The sequence below is a fragment of the Helianthus annuus genome, chromosome 11 (assembly GCF_002127325.2).
Source record: "Helianthus annuus cultivar XRQ/B chromosome 11, HanXRQr2.0-SUNRISE, whole genome shotgun sequence".
Taxonomy (NCBI): Eukaryota; Viridiplantae; Streptophyta; class Magnoliopsida; order Asterales; family Asteraceae; genus Helianthus; species Helianthus annuus.
In genome coordinates this window covers 47,381,846-47,388,147 of record NC_035443.2, presented here as the reverse complement: position 1 = coordinate 47,388,147, position 6,302 = coordinate 47,381,846, and positions in this window count along the sequence as shown.

Here is a 6,302-nt window from a genome sequence, read left to right as displayed (position 1 = left end):
AAAAGGTTTCATACTGTTGGTTTAAAATTTCCCTGTTATTTTCAATTACTTCTTTAGTCCCCCCAAACTGTTCCTTAAGTGCATCCCATAATTCCTTGGCACTGTTACAGTGTAACAATCCAGCATAGATCTCATTTGGTAGTGCAGATGCAACGATGCTAAATGCCTTGGCATCCAGTTCAATTTTTTGAAAATCCTGTTCAGTATAGTTCTCAATTTTCTTAGGAACCATGACCTTTAGATCCTCAGCACTCGGCACCATTGGAACATGTGGTCCAAAGATAACCGACTTCCAACATCCGACATTCTGTTGAGCTAGGATATGACCCATCCTTCGCTCCCAGATGTTGTATTCAGATCTCTTCCACATAGGTGGTTTGAAGAGTGAACCAATGTTACTATTGACATCCTGTGAGGTGACGTCATTCTGGTTGTTTTCAGGCATTGAATAATCAACTTTGTACGTGATTATACCTTAATCTGTTTTACAACAAAAACGAACAATTAAAAGTATCAAAGATTTTGAGCTGAACTTTTACGTCAAAATGATTGTTAGATCAAGTTTGACTGTCCAAGCTCTTTTACCAATTGTTAGGATCTAAGTTTGATATGATTGTGTTTGTTTAACTAAAATGAAGATGAAACATAAATAATTGCAGCGGAAATAGATGAATAAACTTTCAACACAATCAAAGAGAGAACAATTTTAAGCAAACATGTTTAACATAGAATCGAATGATTGTATTTGATTACAATAAACAAAACTATTGCATGCATGCACAAAGTCTCCCCCTCAGCCTGATCTCACAGTGATTGTTTGTGCAGAATGACTTGGTGATGAAGAGAGCTAATAGAACAGTACAGGGTACTGTTCTATTTATAGTACAGAATAAACCACTGAGGCATCTTTGGCTGACGTCACCATGAAAGTGACATCTAACCTCCTAACAACCTCTAACCACTAATCTATAAAAACACTGCTTACTAAACTACTGATTACAAGTATAAACCAAAATACAACGTAAACTACTGCTTCTCATTCCACTGTTATAGCTCCAGCAGTCTTTGTGTCTTCAGCAGTACTTGATCCATATCAGTAGATTAAGCATCAGTGCTTAGTCTTCAACAGTCTTTGGATGATCAGCAGTTGTTGTAGAAGGGCAGTACTTAGAGGACATCAAATGTTAGGCCACATTCAAGGGGAAAGACTGATGCAAACAACTGCTTATTGTGAATCCACTGATGTGATCCAGTTTTGGCTTTAATCAACTGTTCCTTTGTAGGGTTCAATCCCAACAAATTCACTAAAACAAATTTAGGCTTTTATTTTTTTATCGTTGTTTTACCCGTTAACCAATTCCATCACTTGTTAACAATAATGTCGTAGTCATTCTTTCCTTGCAAGCGCATACTTTCTTTACATCCATTCATTCTTACATTCCGAAAACATTCAATGCATAGACTTTTCAATCATCTGAAACGGGTTGATTCTTACCATACATTACTAACTCACTTTTCTCATTTTTTTGACCCGTTATCGACGAGTCCTTACTTTATCCAATTTAACATCATACAAATCAACATTTCCGACCCATTTAAAACGGATCATTACACATCCGTCACAACGTCATTTCTTAAACATTTATCAAGATTCTACATACCGAATTCAGTCATGATCAATAATGTGAATTTACACTAAGGCTTAAATACCAAAAATTACCATTCATACATCTACATGTAAAGTAAATAAGTTCATATGAACTTACCGTGATTTTGCGATGCTTGCGACTTCGAATGACACGTGCTTTCTTCCTTCTTCGTGCCTATATATTATAGCCTCATATTTTCAGCTTTCGTATACATTACTCCACATATGCATTTTTGATGTATTCGTCACGACTTAACACAATTACACACATATTCATTTTCATTTATATCATCATTAAATCAAAGTTTCATGTCAAATTTCAAATAAATTATTCTAAGGCATTTCATCGAACACATGGCGTGCGTACTATCTACAAAGCATGATGTACAAGTAATTATAGCATATTCATCCTAAATTCATCAATGGGTTAACCTAGTCTTTCAAAATCAATATCATAATCACACTACATATGATTCATATCAAATTACCCATCTAGGCACCTTCTATAACATGAGTTTAACATCAACTTCACACAATTCATCCATAATTTTACTAAATTTCATTATCTTACAAATTTCAAGTGGGTTTTACCCCAAACTACCAATACAACCAAAATGGCACATAACATAACCTCTATTTGTTCATATCATCTAACATTCATGTCCAATTTCATACAAAAATCGCAGATTATACATAACCTACTTCATCAACTAATACTAAAACATGAATTTTGACTTACTTGATATTAAGAACACTTAAAGGATCATAACTCCTAACTCATGCATTAACAATTCAGCCTTTTCCTCCTTTAATTTGTAGGATTTTGCAGAATTTTTGAGAAGTAGGGTTTCCCCTTGCTCTCTCTTTCTCTTGTTCGATTGCACACACAGCCAGGAACAACACTGGCTTTTTTTTATCAAATTCATTGCACATTTACACATTAGCCTCCTTGTCTTTTAAAGTGTGTTTAAATTTGTTATTTCCCATACTAACTTGGTCTCTTTTCTTTTGTTTAACTTAGTTACATACATATATTTTAAACTTACTATCATTTTCTTACGGTACCTTTTTATAGTTACCGTTTTCTGTTATTTAGCATCACAAATATAACATTATTTTATAATATACGAAATTTGGGGTGTTATAGAAAACTTCAAAGTTCCATCATACACAAACACATCCATTCTAAGCGAACGACAATCCGACCGAATGGCCATCCGACCGGATGACCGTCCGTCCGGATTGTCATCCGAACGAATGACCCTTCGTCATTCCATTCACTCGCACCGTTTAACGTGCCGCTTATAGCTTATACTATCATTCTGTAATCAGGCTAATCTCTCAGCGCTCCCTTCAATCCAAGAGAGTGTTTATTTACTAAACACAATCTGTGAGTATACTCGATCCTTTTTTTGCTTTAAGCACTTTTGGGTGTTACCTACGTTACTTATACTAAAACACAACGATCACATAACGCAAACACATTTTATACGCTAACTGCTATCGCATGTTATACGTGTTATTCGATGAATGCTGGTATCTTATGTTTACACAGTGATTGTTGTCTGACACCTTAGCAACAATAGTACTATAGTTTGGACTCAGCACCTGTCGTGGACGGGGGTTGCTAAGGGTATTTCTTCACGTGTCACAGTGGTGATATGTGTTGCGCACTCTACAACTCGCAGTCACGTCTGTGCATATTTCATTGTCGATAACTTATTTGCTTCGCATTACAATGTGTTACATGCTGCTTATGCATAAACTCGCTTTCGCTACTATTATACTACTAAACTTGTATGCTCACCTTTACACTATGTGTATTGACTTTATTTTAACTTATGTGACAGGTGTTTAGGATGCTTGTGCTTGCTTGCTGTGATGAAATCAAGTCTAGGGGAGTCTAGAAACAAATAAACAATTTATGAGTTGTCGGAACTTTGATATGTCTTTGAGAACAACTTGTCTGTAATAACTGTTTTATTTTGATATGTTATGGTATGGGACATGAAGTTAAATATCTGGTAATTTAGTTGTTATGGATTCTCTTGGACAATCTGTTTCGCTCAGTGCCACGCCCCGATGTTTCCGCCATCGGTTGGGGTGTGACATGTTATTGTTCACAACCTTCCACATGAAAGTATTTACTTTCTTTGGAACCCATCCATTTCATTTCCATAAGAAGCTATTTGGAATCTGAGAGGAATTGGTTAAAAGACTTTTCATTGAAGCAACCGAAAATATACCTTTATCATCCGGCTTCCATATCCATTGATCCATGTCGCCCGAAATGTTCATCTGTTGTAATAATTCTTCCAAATTCTTTAGATCCTCTTTCTCTTTTTGATTAAGTCTTTGTTTTTTCCATCTCAATTTCCATTTCATATCCCCATTTTCCTTGCTGAAACAATCTTTAAGCATAATCCTTTTCTTTTTTTTCTCAATTCTATATAAGTCTGGAAAAATTTTATAAAGCGGCTCGTTCTCTGCCCAAGTGTCCCACCACATCTGTATTTCGTCACTCATTCCAGCTTTACCTTCTATCAATATTTCCAGGTCAATATCTTTTTGAATTAAACTTTTTTTTCAGTCCCACAATAGTCTTCCAGGCACCCGCCATGGACTTAATCACCAGCATATACGAATAGTCTTTCTTGTTGTCATGGATCGCTTCAATAACCTTTCTCCAAAGCGCATTTTTCTCTATTTTAAACCGCCACCACCATTTAGATAATAAAGCAATGTTTGTGTCCCGTAACGGGGTAAGGCCAAGGCCCCCGTTCTTTTTCAGTCTTGTCACCTTCTCCCAATTAACCCAACACATTTTATGTTTGTCTTCCGATCCTCCCCAGCTTTTGAATTTTGATATGAGAGATACGTGTTGGTTTAGCAAAAAAAAAAAGGGAAATGTAATGATGTTTTCTTTTAAAGTAAAAGTCTTTAGGCTTTGAGTGACGTAATTGTACTGTGTGTACAGTTTACATGTTTCCCAAGATTCCATTTTTGTATCCACTTTCCGAAAATACCCCGGTAGTACCTTTTTCAATTTTAAATGACAACAAATCAGTTTTTTTATTGTTCAAATGTTCCTAGCCGTAGATCTCACACAATGCAAGGCTACAATGAAGTTTTCAAGGTTTCGTTAACTCAATAGCGTTTTCGTTTTATCCTTCCCCTATATATATATATGGATAAAGAGTTGGTGAAGTTATTGACACTTCAAAATTACATATTACATATTTTATTTACAAATAAAAGATTCAAAGACGTCAATTGTGAAGGTAAAAACCTTAAAACACACAATTTCACTCCCAACAAAATTGGTTAACCTATCATGTTGGTATTTCACACATTGACACAATATAAGCATGAAACATCATATCCTCAAAGTCAAACTACCAAATCGAATGCGTATACCAAGCAATAAGGTAGATATAAATACGCATGTCCTTTCTTCATCAATCATCAATTAAGTGGATATACATTAAAAGAGTAGCACGTCTTCCATAGCCTTTATCTATTAGACCTTGCATGTCGTTTTATACTCTTAAACTAAATATAATAATCTCAAATGTTAATGTGGGGGAGTTCAATACCACCATGACATTCATGGAGCTCAAGAGGGTTATAACCTTCAAATGAAATGTTTATTCACAAGTATTACTACCAGTCTGTCACACTTATCAGAATGTTGATTTTCATTGTTCAAATTTATAAATGTCTCGTTTGTTTAGTGAATGAATACCAATATAAAATTTCGTTCGGTTATATGTTCGTGAACCCTCTTGTTTGTCCGATAAAAGCTTAACAAACGAACATCAACAATGTATGGTTCCGTTCATTTACAGCCTTACATGTATGAGACAGTATGACCATAAATGAAAATGAAATGGAGGTATGTCTCTTGTTAAAACTTTTAAGTGGAACTCAAATGTAAATATTAAGTTATTATGTAAGTGGGATTGCATTTGATACAAAAATGAAAGGTAAGACCTGAGAGAGTCGTTACTTAAATTGCTAGCATTGATTGTTATCTACCAATACTAATCATATTCCTATAAATAATCATAACTTAAAGGTGTTAAAAGATCTGAAAAAATAATAATAACAACCAGATACAGAGACTATATGTTGTGAAAAATGGTATGAGCGTGAGACAGAGGTCGCATCGGCTCAAGGGGCATGGCACATCGCCACACCGTGGAGCGATAGATTAGAATTAGTTTTTTTTTAATATTAAATAACATATAACACAATGATACAGAGCCACCTCGGCTAAATACAAAATTTCACATTTCACCTTGCCACAACACATGTTCTTGGTTGTAAAATATGAAACAATCCACCACCTATATATAACACATTTTTTTCACATTTCATATTCACAACAATGAATTATATTCACCGCAACACATAGGGTATGTTTGGCATGGAGCTTTTAGGAGCTTTTAGAACCTTCTAGTTTTAAGCTTTTAAGAAAAAGCTCCTACATAATAAAAAGTCTTGTTTGCTTGAAGGAGCATTAAGCTTTTAGGTTAGAAGCTTGAAGCTTTTGGTTGAACGCTACTACTAGTAGCGTTTAGAAGGAGCTACAAGCTTTTAGGGAAAAATGACTATTTTAACCTCTCAAAATAAGGAACTTTTTAATGCACCA